Below are 17,322 nucleotides of genomic sequence, written 5' to 3'. Positions count from 1 at the left end.
ATGTTGACCAGGATGGTCTCGATCTCTTGACCTCGTGATCCACCCGCCTCGGCCTCCCAAAGTGCTGGGATTACAGGCGTGAGCCACCGCGCCCGGCCCTTTGTCTGTTTTTAATGATTCTACTTTACAATCTTATGTCTTTGAGTTAAGGGATAGCAGTCACTTCTATAACCATGAGTATACTTTGAGTGAGTGACGTCAAATTATGCTAGAATGTAAGCTCCATGAAAGCAAGGATTTGTTTCTCTGTGTTGTACACTGATGTATTTTTTTACACACTGAACAGGGCCTGGCATATAATAGGGACTCTATAAATATTTTTTGAATAAACAAATGAATCAGAGGGCCTTCAAGTCAGAAGAGAACCTGAAGAGTAGATTGTGTAACAATTTCCAAAGGACTGTGTTCTGAAGGACTAATGTTTTGAGAAAGAGTTTTATGTCCAAAGAAATGTCTGAACTACTGCATATAGTTTCTTAATTTTAGTGATTCACAATGCACATTAAAAAGGCTAATAATTTATGTGGTAAAATAACTATGTAAGCTTGTTTAGCCTTGAGTTTTCTAAATTTATTTGTCCAGAAAACACGTTTTGTTTGTTGTTTGTTAGATAGCTTTAGCATAATACCTGTTGACATCCCATAGTACTGATGTTCCAAAAACACACTTTGGGAAATGCTATCCTAGACTTATTTGCTCATTTTTCAGTGGAATCGTAATGGTTTACAATGGTGTAATGTTCTATATTTCAAGTAATTGTCTTGTTACTTACTCCTTTAAGCCTCACAAAGCTCTGAGAGATCACTCAGATAATATCCCTATTTTGGAGAAAAGGAAACAGAGGTCTGAAGGGGTTAAGGGATTTGCTCAAGGTCACACAGCTAGTTAGTGACAGAGATGAGAAAAGAATCCAGGTCTTCTATTCATCCAGTTAGCCCCAATTAACACCTTAACAGGTGTCTATCTCATCTCTTTTCCATATCAGAAAGTAAGTCGAAAGCAGCTTCTTTTTCAAAGAAACCTGAAATGAATTGTTTTTGCTGGAGATAGACAGAAATATTCAAGAACATGAGAATTCTTAAGAATTTGCATTGATTTTTCTCCTTGCCAACAACTTCAAAAGATTAAGCATAACCCCAAGCATCCTGCTTGCCCTCACTGTCAGCCACATGCATTTGTCCAGCCCAGAAGTGGCACATTCATGGCTCACATGTCATCATGGCCTCTTCTTTGACTGTAACAGGCATGGCTAATTTATTACCAAACACTGAGGTCAGGCAGGACCTAAGATTGTCTCAGTTAAGCACTTCAGTGGCCACTATCCAAAGATCAGACAGAGTTAGGCCAAGCTGAAGCCTGTTTACTGCCTTTGATTTCTCTTTCTACATCATTCCACCTCTCATTTCCACCATTCCTTGGCTAATAGAGTCTATGAATTTACTCCTCACAGTGTCAAGTGTTCCTTTTTATATTTGTTTAGAGTATATATATTTTAAACTTCAAAGAATTGATGCTTAATTTCATAAGAACTCAATGATACATATGTAAGTGAAAGTGTTTTGGAAACAAGAAGTTATACTTTCAAAGACATTATTACTGTGATTATAGCTCTTTTAGTTCATCTGTCTAGACTAAAGACGGAATGCTTTATCTGTTTTCTATTTCAGATTTTGGCTCATTTGTCCTAACTACTGAATTCTTCCTCCTAAGTAGTCCCCCTTTCAAATATGTTTTTTTTTTTTTAATTAACTTGGGTGTCATTTAAAATAGGTCTCTGGTTAGGGCAGCTTTAGGTAGTATAGCATTTACCAATGTTTTACTTAAAGGAAAGAATATCTAAGATGAAAGTTGAGAAGCAAACAATGCTCAGTTTAATTTCAACTGTCTTTGTCTATTTGAGCTGCTACAACAAAAACTGAAACTAGGTGGCTTACGAAAAACATAAATTTATTTCTTATGGTTCTGGAGGCTGGGAAGTCCAAGATCAAGCCACTGGCAGATTTGGCATATGATAAGGGCCCATTTCCTTTGTTCATAGACAGCTGTCTTCTTATCATAACCTAATCTGGAGAAAGGGGTGAAGGTCCCTCTCAGGCTTCTTTTATAAGGTGCACTACTCCCTTCACCTAATCACCTCCCAAAACCTCACCTCCTAATATCATCACTTTGGGGTTAGAATTTTAATGCATTAACTCAGGAGGCACGCAAACATTCAGGCCATAGCACTAACTATCATTGAATTTAGTACCACCTTTAGATCCAGGCACAAGGGGCCCTGCCCAGGTTCCTGTACTTTAGAGAAGGCTGTTTGCTTCCTCCTCTAACTATACCTCTCCTCATGGAGTGAGGACTCCCAGGGCCCAAGGAAACATGTCCACCCAGAGTCTGAACCCACCTTCTTCATACTAAGTACCCAGCAGCCTGGAACTGCCTGACTTAATGGCCCTGAGTTCACTTCTGAGGACCAAGCAGGCCTCTTCCCCAGGGCCCACCTTCCTGACGAGGTGTGGATAGAGATTGGAGGTGGGGTTGGGATATGCACTTGCCTGCACTTGAGCCCCCTAAGGTATAAGATGGAGCTTGAAGTGGAAAGGAAAGGAGGTGCGACCCAAGTGAGACTCTTTCGACCCTGCCACATTCTACCAGAATCATCCACCTGAGGCATCCAAGAATTTGCAGTTCAAATCTGGCCTTCCAGAGAGTCATGAAGTTCTACTTGTCAAGGTAGGAGGATGGACTATATTTTAATTTAACAGTTTTCTGGCTTTATTTACACATTTTAAATATTTATACATATATAAATGGACCTCTCCATTAGTCTTACCCTGGGCTCCACAAATCAACATGGATCTGACTGCACTTTTGGGGCCTTTTAGTTCTTAAAGCAGCCTTATCTAACTTTCTGTTAGGTGATCCATGATTCAAGGTCAACCTGATGTATAATCCTAATTCTAAATAAGACATGCAATGGTGATTCTGTCTCCACACTGAACTCAAACATCCATTTACTGACTGAACATCCAGAAGTTTCTCCAGCTTTATGACTTCATAAGTTTAAAGTTTACTAAATAATTTATCTTTTTTCAACCACATGATATAATATAGGTAGAAGTGCTGGTAAACAGCAAAGTGCTATTTAAATGTATTTTTATTTTTAATTCAAGCTTTCAAAAAAAAATCTTACAGAAAGGAAAAGCTGTAATTTCTCACTTCACTGTATGGCTAGGTTTGTGGAGATTTAATTTGTGATTCTAATCAAAAACATGGGAAATGAATGGCTTTCAAAATACCCTAGTTTACCCATGTTTTCTCCATAAATTTGTTTTTTGGGAGTCTTAATCACTGAAGACACAAACTTGCTTAAAGTAAATAATTTTAACTTAACATTACTTAGGAGGATGTGCACAAAAGCCATAAATAACACTAGCAAATGCATGTCCTTTGTATATTTCCACCTTCCCAAATTGTCTCCAAACATCTGGGCAGGGGCTCAACTTTCCCTGAAGCCTTGAGGCATATCAAGGCTGGTGAGAGCTCATCACTGCCAACCCAATCAATCAAAACCAACTAAGTGCCCATGTGAATTTCCAGGGGCCAGCAGACTTTGCAGATTATAAGGAGAGACTAGAAGGAAAGGAGAAGGAAAAAACTTCTCTAAAGTCTTACTTCGTGCTTATCCAGACAGTGAACCATAGGCATAATAGAAACCCGAGGACAAAAGTTTATTCCAGTTTATAATTCCTACCTGTTTCTACCTCTGCATCTTTTTAACATAGACATTTACAAGCAGGTCATGGACTGGAAAAATTGCCATTCTCAGAACCAACTGATGTCTATTTATCTCCTAGGGCTTGTGCTTGGCAGGGATTTACTTGGTCTATACATTTTTGTTGAGTAGCTACTATGTGCCACGTTCTGTTCCAAGTACCTGGAATAGTGGTGAATAAGACGAATAAGGTCCTGTTCTCATTAAACTTAAATTTAATAAGATGATTTTATCTTGTAAAGAATGTCCTCTTTGAGATTCCTTCCCCAAATCCTCACTTCTCTACCTCCAATTCTCCCTGCAAAATTTGGGACAGGTGCCAGACAATAAATAAACTAACAAAGGAAAACAGAGGTTCATATTGTAAGTGGTATCAAGGAAATAAACCAGGTGATGTAATACTGTGTGACTGCAGGGAACACTATGTTAGCTTAGGTGGTCAGGGGAGGCATCTCTGAGGATGTACCATTTGAACTGACATTTGGGTAAAAGAAACAAACAGGCAGCCCTCTGGGACTCAGCCCATCCAAAGAGGCTGAGCCTGACTGCCCTCCACTGTGCCTACTCAGCCCATGGGAAAACCCATTTATCTTGCCCTACAAATGATACAAGTTCTGTTGCTTCTACTGCCACCCTCTCTCCTAGCTCAACTATCACTGCCATTTTCAGCCAGCCTCCAGCTTTCAGAGTATTTTAGGCAGAGGAATGTATCCCAAATACCTCCACCATTTACTCTTGCAGCTCTTTTACTTGCCTGAAAGGAGTAGAGGTGGTTAGGGGGAATTACTCACTCCTAAAACATCCCTTCATTTAACCCTATCTTTTAAAATGTCTGGTCTTCTTTCTCTTATACAGGATGGATGTGAATGATGGACATGAGGGACCATTTTGCTCTCTCTCAGTAACCTCCCAAGGATATGTCTAGGATCTATGTTTTCCAGAAATAATGAGTACTTAATAATCACTGACCTTTGTTCTGGGGTCTCAGTTAAGGCTCTAAGAATACAATGAAAGTCAATTTAACATCCTGGTACGTTAATCCATGAGCTTAAAGGCAGTCGTCTCCAAGAAGCAAGATTTCTTCTCCAGGAAAGGTGGCTTCCCATGAAGATAGGCTTGTTGACTTCATTGGTAGGAAGGTTCTTCTTACAAGCCTTCATTAGATCCTTCTTGAAAGCCCCCTTTGACTTCAACTGGCCATCTCTGCAGGAAGGAATGTCATTTTACATTAGGAATGTCTGCTTTGAGCTTAGGAGAAAGAGTTGAGGTACAAGTGCTGCTGTGTATTGCTATTCCTGGACTAAGTAGGAGCTTACATGTGTAAAGACCTCATATAGAAAGAGTTTCAGTAAGTGCTAACCTCCTGTTGGACCATAACGAACTCCCTTTTATACGAGCATGAGAATATCAACCACTACCTCATTGTACATTATTCTGCATTATTCACATTAATGAGATTTCCCTAAATTAGAAAAATATAAATGTGCATATATTTTCAGCCTTTCTTCAGCGGAAATCTGTTTGGGGGCATTTTATCTGCAGAGCTGGACATGATCCAATTCTAGGCTTTGCCAGATATTTACTTAGGGAAAACTGAAAATTATTCTTTGCTATATACACTTTCCAATGAGATCGACATTCCTTTAAGACCAGTGTGGTTACCTCAACCCACCAGCCCATGAACGTGCACCAATGCCTGAACCTAAGGTCACATGGTCCCAAGAGCATCAAACCAATCAGAGCTCAGCATCAAGCTGGCTACCTGCCAAGCACAGACACCCAGAGATGGTTCATACCCGTGATCCAAAATCAGGACTTATCTGTAGTTGTCATGAATTGCATACTTAATAAGCCACATAAGTCCATTTAAAAGGTTAACCCATGGTTAATGACCAACAATAAAACTATATGGCTATAGCCCATTGTGTAAACATCTACAAGTGGGAGAGAACTTAACAAGAGCAGAACATTAAAATCAAATTATGCAAAGAGGAAAAAAGTGGCTTTCTCTGGAAAAACATCAGCTTGCCTTATTTGTCTTACACCTGACTTTTATATAGGTCTTGCTAGCTCTAGAGAGGCTTCCGAGCCCCTGGGTAAGGGGAAAAGACTTGTGTTTTATTCATTCCATTATTTCTTGCCAGACAGCAAAGTGAAAGGCATGTTTTGATTACTACTGACATTCAAAGTCTGGACAAGGGTGAAAAATCTAAAGTAAGTAATCCTGAGATCTTATGTTATCAGAAGGGGGAATCATTTTAAAGATCATGTGGTCCAACCCTGTGGTAAAATCTGGAGAAGTGAAGTGACTTCTCCAAAGCCACACAGCTAGTCAATGACAAAGTAGGACTGGTATTCCAGGGTTCAGACTCCTAGTCAAGTGCTGCTTTTTGAATATACTGTATTTCTCTGTGTGTAATTTTGAAATGTTTTTTAGTTAATAGGCTTTATTTTTTAGAACAGTTTTCCATTTCCAGAAAAATTGAGCAGCTGGTAGAGAGTTCTCATATGCAGTCCCCTACCCCAACACATCGTTCCCTATTATTAACATCTTGCACGAGTGCGGTGCATTTGTTATAATGAATCAATATCGATATATTATTATTCAGTTTACAGTTTACATTAGCGTTCACTCTTTGTGCAATATAGGTCTATGAGTATTAACAAATGTGTGATGTTACATATCTATCATTACAGTATCACGTATAATATGACACTTCAATTGCCATATGATGTTTCACTGCCCCCAAAATCCAGTGTACTTGATTCCTTATCAAGTGGTCCTTTTTGGGCATCATTAGGACTCTCTTGATGGAAGCCCAGGCCCTAATATTTTTTATGCCTTTCAATTTGTTGCTAGAAAGATGTTCCTCTAAGTTAATAGAAAAGTCATGAAATATTTCATCACCTCTTTGGGTTTTGTGTTCATCCCAACTTGAGGGCCATAGGAGATAAATCACTGCTATGGCTGCCGAAAGGACCTGCTTCTGGAGATGAGGTCTACCCCTGTTCCCAGGATGTCTGAGAGATACCTTGGACAGCGTCAATGAGAGTCACCTGCTGAGGCAGGGTGAGCATTTCCTAGAGATGCACTTGCTGCTTTGTAAATGCTCTTTCCAGAATAGAAAAAGAAATCGCTTCTCTACAGCATATTAAAAGAAGAAGCCCCTGTATTAATCAAATTAATGAGGAAGATAATAAAAGTAATTATCACGAATAAACTTAAGAAAATAAACAACTTATTTACTCAATTGTTCACTTTGCCACTAGGTGTTTCAACTTCAGAGAACCATAATTTAAGTGAGGTACAGGCTGCACAAATGAGTACAGCCTAGAAAGGTGTGAGCATGATGATTTCTAAAAATGATGAGTAAGAAACCATGCACACCTCATACCCACTCCAAGAGTGAGCTTGAATTGATGCAAGTTTTCAGAGAAGCAATTTGGCAGTATTTACTAAGACAAAAAAAAATTCATACGCTTTCATCCAGAAATCCCATTTCTTGAGAATTTATCTTAAAGAGATCATCAGAGAGGTACTCAAGAATTTTGCAGAAAAATATGTTTCATAGTTTTATAATACAATAGCAAAGGGGGAAAAAAGGAAACAACCCAAACATCTAACAACGGGGAGGTAGTTAGATGTTCTTGGTGGTTTCCTGCAAGCCATATCCTAATGCCTTTCCCATTTGAGAGGTAGACCCCACTGGGGACTCTTAATGGGAGTCAGGGCCTTCTCACTACAGAATCAAACAGAGCAATCCTTCATACTGCCTGTCCCCTTGTAGGTAAAGTGGGACACATCACCTAGGCTTGGTCAGCAAGATGCCCCTGTTTAGAACATTGAAACCTAAGTAAATTCCAGAGACAGATTGTTTCTGTGGTCAGCCCTGGCTAGGGGTCCCACTGCTGAGCCTATTTTGGTTTCTGTCCCTTTTCTTAGCCTATTTTTCCAGGCCTCCCATAGGTCCTAGAGCTACCTAATATGATTCCAGTAAATTCATCTTCTGCTTAATATAGCCAGTGTTGTTTTCTGTGGCTTACAAACAAAACTGACAGACACAGAGAATGATCAAATATATTATGAAATATCTATTAAATATAATATTATTAATCTATCAAAATCCATGTTTTCAACACATATTTAAAGACATGGAAAAAAAACATTGAATGCTATATAGATCACAGTTCCATAAATCTATGTACATTTAGATAATTATTATATCTGTAAATCTAATCTCTCTCTTTCTCTCTCTATGTGTGAGTGTGTGTTGCATGTGTGTGCGTGTGTGTGTGTGTGTGTGTGTTTAAAATACTGAAGGAAAACACACATATATGTTCAGCTCTTTTATCTAAGAGGGATCACAGGTGTCATAGGATGTTTCTTCCACCATCTAAGCCATTTTATCTTCAAAACTAGCTTATCTATTGCCTCCTCCAAAAAGCCTTCCTCAGAGCGGGTTAGGCCCCTCCTTTGTGTTTTGAGAGCCTCTATTACATCCTTGCATCATAGCACTGAACTGTAGTTATCTCTTTAATTAACCTGTGTCCCTGACCATTTTTTATTGCCCACTCTTTCCTTTGTACCTCAAATACTGCCTGCTCATGGTAGAAATTCAATAAAAATTTGTAGAATAGATACATGCAAGAATTATTGTTATGGTAAGAAAAAAATGATGTTATTAAAAAGAAAGGGCTGGGAACAGAAGATATTCAGGTGAGAAATAAAGACAGAAAACTATTACTTTACAATGAGTAAATTACATGTGACAGTGAGTTGACTATTTTGGACCCAGTGAAATTGACAGATATTGTGTTGTCTCGTATATTAAGATTGGTATAGACAGATAAACCATGGCTTTTTTCTTGGTCTAGATCATTGCAATAACTGCCTCCCCTCTCCTCTTTTCCTTTGTTCCCAGAGATATTGTGCGTTCATCCAACTGCTGCTGCCCTGCCAGTATATCTTCTGAGATTACCATCAGCTAAATATTGCATTGTCTTTGGACAATTTTCCTACATGGCGACTCCTCACTACATTTTCAATGCTTTTCTAGTCCCAGACAAGCTACAGACTGTTAATTTACCCTTGCTTTTGCCTTGTCTGAGGAAATTGAAAATAAAATTTAATTTCCTAGTCAAGGGCTATGAGTGCTTTGTGTGGTTTGGAGGGGGAAAAAATACTGTTAGATGGAATTAGGGAATATTAGGAGAGTTTCTGAAGGTAGTGAAGGTACACAGTAATTGATCACTTGCCCACGTAGTGAGAGGTCATTCCAATGAGAAGAGGTTCTGTCAATATCTGAGGTCTGTTTGATACCTGGCCTCAATCTGTCAATCACTCCCAGTAACCGTATTCATAGGCTTCAGATCTGAATTTTGAATTCCATCAGAAGCTTTCCCCTGGCCTTGGAGATGCCATTTAGACTATTCTCATAGTTAGTTATCCCTCACACCACACAAAATGGGAAAAAAAAGCTTTATTTGGGACAAATCAAAAATATCTGGTAGAAAAATAAACGTGGATGCTTTCAGAATATCGGAAGCCCAGGCCTGAGCATCTGAAGGCAAAGGAAGAATAGAGAAGTCTTTGTTGGTAGTACCACTGCCTGTAGGAATTTAAGGGAACTTGCATCTTAGGAGTTCAGTGAAGTCCTAGAAAGAGCCTGAGTGGGCGTGATGAGAAGCAGGACAAATTTTTTTTTTTTTTTTGAGACTGAGTCTCACCCAGTCTCCAGGCTGGAGTACAATGGCTTGATCTCAGCTCACTGCAACCTCCGCCTCTTGAGTCCAAGCTATTCTCCTGCCTCAGACTCCTGAGTAGCTGGGACTATAGGGGTGTGCCATCATGTCCAGCTAAGTTTTTTTTTGTATTTTTAGTAGAGACGGGGTTTCACCATGTTGGCCAGGATAGTCTCAATCTCTTGACCTTGTGACCCACCCGCCTTAGCCTCCCACAAATCGTCATTTCTGAGAAGAAAAACCAACACATTCACTGTTGGAGGTTTAAGTTTTTTGTTTTGGTTTTTATTCTTTTTGGGAAAACTATTTTTATTGCAAAAAAAAAAATGTAAAGCTAGTAACAAAATAGTCAAAAAATATTTATTGTGTGCCTACTGTGTGATAGGAGCTGGGTTTCAAATACAAGTGAACATGAAATAAATGAGCCTTAGATGCACAAAAATGTGTGTGTGCGTGTGTGTCATATGCCATTTTTACCTTATTGCATGTATTACGTATATAAATGTTTTCTTTTTACTCAACTTTATTACGTCCCACATTTTCCCATGTTTACAAATGCTCTTCATGATCAACAATTTAATTCTCACAAGTGACCATTCTCCTTCTGTAGAACAAATTGCTGGTGCCATAAGAAACACCGAGGAGAACACCTTTGTGGCATATAGCATTTTTTTCTTCCTTTGTAATGGTTTCCTGGGAGAAATCCTCAGGAAATAGTTTCCCTGGGGAAGCCAAATATAATAGATACATACTACCATGTTCCATTTCTATGATACTGGCAGGTTTTGCCTTGTCGTTGATAGCATTGTTCCTGGCTGAGCCTGATACCGCTTCAGAATTCTTCTGAACACAATAGCCCAAGCAGTCTCTGTCATTCAACCTTAGTAACCAACGCCAAACAAATTAATGAGCTTGATCTGTATCACCACACCAAAATTTTATGTTGGAGATATGTCAGGGGAAAATGACACTTTCATTTACCTCCCTTTCCTAGGAGCTCAGCAAATTATCCTTTCGATCGATCCAAACTTAACCGTGGTTCCCCTGCTCACTGTCGAGTTTCTAAAAATTCACTGCCACCCCCGACCCATGGTGTCTCATCAGAGCTCACCACATCATGATGCAGACTACCTTTCTAGAGGCAATGAATATCTCCAGGACTTAAACTAAAGTGGCAGATTTCCTTTGGCTAACCTGGCAATCTTCCTACCAGTTCAGTGATCTCCAGCCATGGGAAAGAAACTTCCCACTACAGTGGGAAAGAAACCCTGACATCTTTATTCTTAAGTTAGAAAAAAGGAAACCACGATGCCACCACAGATCAGTATCCCTGTTCTTCTAGCCAGGAGGAGTCCACTGACCTTTATATAGGAAGAAGTGTGACTGGCTCTTGAAGTCACTTTTCCAGCAGTGTCAAGGCCTGGCCAATGCCATTAACAGCTTCCTCCCCCACACACAATTAAAGCCTCCAGCACCCTAAAATCTTTTGAAGGTATTGCCTTCTACTTGGGAGTTTCTCCAAGTTCTGCATCTTGGTTTTCACTCCAAGTCTCATTGCTCTCTTTTTGAGCTTTCCCAGTTTGGGTACATCTGCTACTTTGGTTTATTGGCATTTCTCTCCACTGGTTCTTTCATTAACAGCCTTGCTCCACACATACACCTCCATTCATGAGATCACTGCCCCCTTGTTATGCTTCCCATGTGAGTTTGGTGAGACTTGCCAATTCCATTCTGAAAGAATTAGTGCATGGCCTATCCTTATCCCCCTGACTAAAGTGATTGGTTCACAGGATAGGCGAGTGACCCAAGCCACAGTAATCATAGTCTCTTCCACTTTTCTAATTCTTCTGAAATGGATTGGAGGAAGCATTTTTCTCCCAAGGTTGCTAGGCTTGGTTGATATGAGCTTGGAGCTGACTGTGGCCATGCCGCCTTTGCCCTCTGCCATGTGGTGGAAGCTCATCCACAACTCAAGATAAGGAGACCTGAGTATAGAGATGGAGAGGGAGGGGCTGGTGAGTCCTGTCGATCAATTGGAGGCTCTGTATCTAATTTGACTAAATGAAGGGGGAAAATTCTAAGGGTCTCCTTTATCCCAAAGCTCCCAGAGCCTGCCCTAACAACAAAAGTATGAGGGTAGCATGGAATACTATGCAGCCATAAAAAAGAATGGGATCATGTCCTTTGCAGGAATATGGATGGAGCTGGAGGCCATCATCATTGGCAAACTAACATGGGGATAGAAAACCAAATACTGCATGCTCTCACTTATAAGTGAGAGCTAAATAATGAGAACACATGGATACAGAGAAGAGACCAGCAGACACTGGGGCTTGTTAGAAGGTGGAAGGTGGGAGGAGGGAGAGGATCAGAAAAAAATAACTATTGGGTACTAGTTTTAGTACCTAGGTGATGAAATAATCTGCACAACAAACCCCCAGGATATAGGTTTACCTGTATAACAAATCTGCACATGGACCCGTGAACCTAAAATAAAAGTTCTAGGCTGGGCGTGGTGACTCACACCTATAATCCCAGCACTATGAGAGACCAAAGTGGGCAGATCATGGGGTCAAGAGATCGAGACCATCCTAGACAACATGGTGAAACCCCATCTCTACTAAAAATACAAAAAATTAGCTGGGCATGGTGGCACATGCCTGCAGTCCCAGCTACTCAGGAGGTTGAAACAGGACAATCACTTGAACCCAGAACGCGGAGATTGCAGTTAGCCCAGATTGCGTCACTGTATTCCAGGTGAGGAACAAGAGACTCCACTTCAAAAAAAAAAGTTCTAAAAATATAAATAAACAAGTAAATAAATACATAGATAAATAAGTGTGAGGTTGGTATGTTGGTTAATTGTGTAAGTCAACCTGACTAGGCTAACGGATGCCCAGATAACTGATAAAACATTATTTCTAGGTGTGTCTGTGAGGCTGTTTCTGGAGAAGATTAGCATGTGGATCAGCAGACTGACTAAATTAGATTGTCCTCACCCATAAGCATGATCCCATCTATTAAAGATCTAACTAGAATAAAAAGGCAGGGGATGGGTGAATTGACTCCTTCTGCTTGAGCTGGGACATCCGTCTTCTCCTGTTCTCAGATATCAGTGTTCCTGGCTGTCAGGGCTGCAGACTCTGGCTGGGATTTACACCACCAGCCCCTCTGGTTCTCAGGCCTTTGGGTTTGGACTGAATTATCTCACTGGTTTTCCTGGGCCTCCAGCTTGCAGGTGTCAGATAGTGAGACTTCTCAGTCTCTGTAATCCAGTGAACCGAGTCCTCATAAGTCTCTTTCTATATATCTATATCATCTCCTATTGGTTCAGTTTCTCTGAAGACCTCTAATACAGCAGTATGATCACTCTGAGAAAGATTTGGATCCCTGGTGCAAGTCTGTTGACGTGTAAGGCCTGGGGTACAGCCTATTGGTCAACTCACTGCTTGAAATGCTGGCTTTTTTAACAGAAAAAAAAAAATCCTGAACTGAGTGGGTCAACTCTAATATTGTTTCTCACAGGTCTACAGGGGGATATTTGTTAGAAGTTCACAAATTTGGTTACACACAAATTTTAGTAATATTCGTCAAACACCCACAAATTTCCATCAATAACTCTCCTTAGGAAGACATTTCTCAGGACCTTAGTGACATGCCTCCTTTTGACAGAGAGGCAAAGTGAGTAACAAGCAGATTAACGAGTCAGCCAAATGGGTGTGCTCACCATACCCTGATTGTTTTCTGTACACTCCTTCTGCATACACAATGCTCCCATCTCAATCTCTTTCTTCCTTTCTGCCATGGACTCTATGGACACACACATTTTTTCAATTGTGCCACCTGTCATCCAAATCTGTGTGTGGGTGTGGGCTGGCTGCAAGGATGACTTACTGAGAAGAATAGTGGGTTGAAAGCCTTCATACATAGTATATAATTTTTGGATATGATCCAGTTATTAGTTAGGTGTACTTGAAGGCTTTATTGAGATTTCTTTTCCTTTTGTCAATAATTTTTCAGAAAGCCTGAGTTTTATGAGATAATTCTAGCAGAATAAAATTTAAGAACTTCCAGATCCCAGGTCCTATCATTATTTGTATTCAACTTCAATGACTGCTGCTAATTAATCCAAAAGTTCTATCGAACACCTAACCAAAGTAATGACAGGTAGTAATACTTCATGATCACATCACTTAGAGTGAATTAGCTACTTAGGAAAACATTTTAATTACTGAAACTCACATGGGCTGTGCCCCAGATGCAGACAGGTCAAAGAAGGATGGAGGAGATGACTCTAAAGTGCCCTCTCCTCCAAGAAGCCTTCTCTGAGTTCCTTTTCTTTTTGTGTCTCTCATTAGAATCTGATCATTTGCTTCTCCTCATTAACAAGGATTTACTAAGTAGCCACCATGTTCCAGACATTCTGTTGCAGGGAAGGCTTTCTTCCTTCTTTTCCTGGAAGGACATACATCCTTCTATCCCTCCCCCCTTACCCACTCCTCCACAGAGAGGGAAGAGGAAAGAAGAAAAGCTAATCTAACGGATCATCCTTTGACATTTTATTCTACCACGAGTAGTGTTACTCCTGCTGGCTCTCCTGACCCATCCACAGGTGAATGGTTGGGGCAAGCCTTCCATCCTTGCCACATCACTGGTGGGCAAATGAATACAGAATCTCTTCCTTGTTTCTCACTACCTATTGACATTTCTGAGCACGGAGGTCCCAGGATTTAGATTGAGGATGAGAAGGAAAGGTCTTATTGGCCTTGGATCTAAGCTATGTATTCCACTCCAGCTTCAGCCAGAACTTTTTCATGTGAATAACGGGTACTCATTTGGCTATTAGAACTATGATTCCCATCTAGATACTGAGCATGCATATTGATCCTTCATCAGATAGGCAGGTGCAAGCATTGAGTGACAGACTACCAACTGCTCATCACTGGCAGTACAGTTAATTGCATCCTTTCTTGTTAGGGTGGCAAAGTGGTCATAAGACTCAATCCCCCAGGACTGAGGAAAGGTACCCATTTAAAACTCCTTTGTGATAGTCTTCTCTGAGCCACAGAGTCAGACCAAAGCTCTGTCATCCTAAAAAGAGGTCAGTCCTTACACAGGTATGAGTAGAAACACTTCTTGCTTTGTTTGGGGTTTGAAATTAATATGCAAGATGACTCAAGAACTTCTAGGAGAGGGGAGGGTTGAAGGCATAGTTGCTGCTTCCAGTCACATAAAGGCAGGTCATAAGCAAAACGGGTCTGCCCTATGCCCAAAGGCAGTTCTATACTGTTCAGTATGGTTCTCTAATGTGTGATCCTCTTCCATTGTCTCCAGTCACTGCTACTTTCTCCTTAGACACTGCAGCCAGGCATCTTGGCACTGTGGAAATGGAAAAGCTAGGTTTCTGCTCAGCCCTAAGATGGAGATATGCTAGGAGGGCAGAGACCCACCCCCAAGGCCACAGAGGGGGTAGCAGGAACAGACAGCAATGGATGACAGCATGGACACCAGATAAGGAAAATCAGAGGAAGAGTGGGATGCAACTTCTAACCCGGCATACCACCACAAAACACGAGCCTCTGTCCATTTCTGTGTTACTCTCTCAAGATCAAAGCCCTGGGCAGACGGGTGTCAAGACTGGAGCAGGTGCCCATGCCCTAGTTGTCTGGAGTTGCAGGGAGAGAGGAAGAATTTTCGTAGTGGGGGGCCGATAGCTCACAACAGGAAGTTCCCCTTCTCACATGGGAAGCAGGGTTAGAAAAGAATACATATATATAAATTGATATATAAAATATATATAATTTTATAGTATATAATTTTATATATGAAATATACATATTATTTACATATATTTCTATATATAATATATATGTATACATTATAGATTTCACATATAAATTTTATAACGATATATACAGATATACATAGAGAGAGAGAGGATATCGATGGATATCCTCTACCCAAAAACAATTTCTTCTACTTTCTATGAAAGTACCTGGAATTTCCTTATTAGTAGCTGATTCTTAAAGTAATAAGGTCCTTTAATCTTCAGGAGTTATCTACTAAGTCATAAATATCTCTGGGAGAAGTCATATTTAAGGCCAAATGCAGTAGCTCACACCTGTAATCCTGACACTTTGGGAGGTCAAGGCAGGCGGAGCACCTGAGGTCAGCAGTTCAAGACCAGCCTGGCCAACATGGTGAAACCCCAACTCTACTAAAAATACAAAAGTTAGCTGAGCATGGTGGAACATGCCTGTATTCCAGCAACTTGGGAGGCTGAGGCAGGAGAATCACTTTAATCTGGGAGGTGGAGGTTACAGTGGGCCAAGATTGCGCCATTGCACTCCAGCTTGGGCAACAGAGTAAGACTCTGTCTCCAAAAAAACAAAAAAGAAGTCATGCTTTATTTTATTTATTTACAGTATTTATTTATTTATTTATTATTGAGGCAGAGTCCCACTCTTTTGCCAAGCTGAGTCCAATGGCACCATGTCAGCTCACTGCAAACTTCGCCTCCCAGGTTGAAGCGATTCTCCTGCCTCAGCCTCGTGAGTAGCTGGGACTACAGGTGCATACCACCACACCCAGCTAATTTCTGTATTTTTAGTAGAGACAGGGTTTCACCACGTTGGCCAGGATGGTCTCAGTCTCTTGACCTTGTGATCCACCCACCTTGGTCTCCCAAAGTGCTGGGGTTCCAAGCGTGAATCACTGCCCCCAGCCAAGAAGTCATATTTTATTAAACCCTCATTGATAAATACCTGGGTAGGAGTTTGAACAAATGATACCCAACGTTGAGCAAGCTGAAGGGAAGGCCCAAAGGAATGGGGCCTCTAATTATTCTTCTACTTATAGGTACTGCTGTGTCCCCAGTGCAAAAAGTTGCAGTTGTGACTAGCAAAACATAGTTTGTTAAAAAGTATTACTATTACCCTCTCCAAGGTGGAAAAAATATGCAAGATGCAAGTGAAAAAGAAATGAAACACAATTTGCGTAGTACTATTTAATCATGGGAAATTAAAAATTATATTTGTTATACTACATAGAAAACAAAGTCCAAAAGAATATTCACCATTTACAATTAATATGCAGACAGTGAGATGAGAAGATGCTTTTATTTCCCTTTGTTAAATTTGTTTAAATTTATCAGAGTAATTTGTATAAAACATCTTTTAAAAAATCAAATATTTCCACAAGGTTTATACTGGAAAAACAAGATTTCTTGTTATCTCTCCTTGTAACCCTTATTTTCTCTCTAGGGCCAATCACTTTCAGCTTTGGGATGTTTATCTTGGTTATTTCCTTCCATAAAAATAATGTTTGTAAACCAGTACATTCTGATTTTTGCATTTTATATCTTATCCACTGACTTTCCCCTCCGACCTTAATATTCCCTCACAGGTCCCCTGCCTACATACCCTTCCTCTCTCTCTGTCCTCCTAACACATTTATATCATGCTTTTGTTAAGTACTTATTAAAATACTTAAATTTCCAATACTAGCATTTCTAACACTATAACTAAATTTTCAACTTCATCATTTCCAATACTGTAACTATGTACTATACAATACTAAAACTATGAAGTGACCATACGATGACTTTGTTTTTTTTCTTGTACAACTTTGTGTTTTTTTCTGGAATTGTCTTTCTTTGTTTTTGCTGTTGTTGGGATTAACATTGTTTTTTTCCTTAGTTTTCTATGTGCCTGTCACTAATTTATCCCCAACTCTCCCATGGAGCCCTAAGAATTTCTCTCAATATACCTGAATTTAGTAGCAGTCTCTCAGTTCCACTTTTCTTTTTTTTCTTT

The 17,322-nt window shown here is 40.1% G+C and overlaps 1 long non-coding RNA gene across 1 annotated transcript in view; it reads right to left on the bottom strand.

Annotated features, from left to right (window-relative positions):
- Window positions 1–17,322, bottom strand: part of LOC108285117 — a 237,462-nt gene that overhangs the window by 42,548 nt on the left and 177,592 nt on the right. Inside the window, exon 12 of the long non-coding RNA XR_005195984.1 lies at window positions 4,736–4,969. This is a non-coding gene — a long non-coding RNA (uncharacterized LOC108285117). The remainder of the gene's footprint in view (window positions 1–4,735; window positions 4,970–17,322) is intronic.

This window comes from Cebus imitator, unplaced genomic scaffold (genome assembly GCF_001604975.1).
Source record: "Cebus imitator isolate Cc_AM_T3 unplaced genomic scaffold, Cebus_imitator-1.0 Scaffold291, whole genome shotgun sequence".
Lineage (NCBI taxonomy): Eukaryota > Metazoa > Chordata > Mammalia > Primates > Cebidae > Cebus > Cebus imitator.
This window is presented reverse-complemented; position numbering and strand designations above follow the sequence as displayed.